Here is a 1,036-nt window from a genome sequence, read left to right as displayed (position 1 = left end):
TAAATGCAAATGAACACTAACATACACTACAACAAGTATTCTTGTAAAAAAAAGGAAGCAAGCCAATATAGGGCATTATTTTGTGGTTCGGGAAAATATGAGGTTGGTGGTGTGATGTTCAATCCATTTGTGGTAAAATTAAATCAAAGGAAATATAGCTCTAGGTATTAGGAGATAATATGGATAGTCTGCAAGCAAGCAGTTTGTGCTATATTGGAAAATTTTCAAAATGGTAAAAAAAAAACCAAGACTCTAACAACGAGTGCATCCTTATTATTGGCTAGAGACATGGAGATCAATGTGATAGGTTTTCTATATACTTCGCCTATTATCATATGGTTATGGGAACAAGTGTGACAACCGTCAAAATTCGAGTCGGTTCTAGATTTGAATAAACTTAGTTGCACATATAGGAACGACACATACTAGACTTTGTAACTAGATGCTAAGTTATAACCTACTAGAAACTTGGAAACAAGTAGAATCGATGGATAGTGTACTTAGATTTCACATTGTTATGTGAATTCTACAACTACTTAACTGTAGTGACTATCCATATTTGGGTCGCTCTTTGACTCGAACACCTTTTCAAGAATCATATACACACACCATGCACTTGACCTAATAGTAGAAATTAGGTCACAGTCTCATAGAAACTTAAGTTGAAGTTGAAAACTAGGGCTAGTATACTTGATTCCTCGATTTCACTTGAATGTCGAAACCACTACATAGAATGCCAATAAACCAATAAAATAAGTTACAAACATTTTTTTATAACTATACAAGAGTTATAATAACATAAGATAATTTGAAGTCTCAAAGATTCTATTTATTTTGATATCCAAAGATTTACAAACTCTCAAAAACCCTAAAAGCCCTAAAATCTCAAATTTATAAACTTTAACACCTAAGACTCCATAAAATTTGTTATGAACCTAATAATATCAATTGAAAATGACTAAATTTAGAAAAATATAATCAAGGAACAAAAAATTTTAATTCATTAACAATTACCCATAATTTATAAGTCAAAAAA

The sequence above is a fragment of the Lactuca virosa genome, chromosome 4 (assembly GCF_052849685.1).
Source record: "Lactuca virosa cultivar CGN04683 chromosome 4, Lactuca_virosa_CGN04683_v6, whole genome shotgun sequence".
NCBI lineage: Eukaryota > Viridiplantae > Streptophyta > Magnoliopsida > Asterales > Asteraceae > Lactuca > Lactuca virosa.
Note: the sequence above shows the minus strand (reverse complement) of the source record.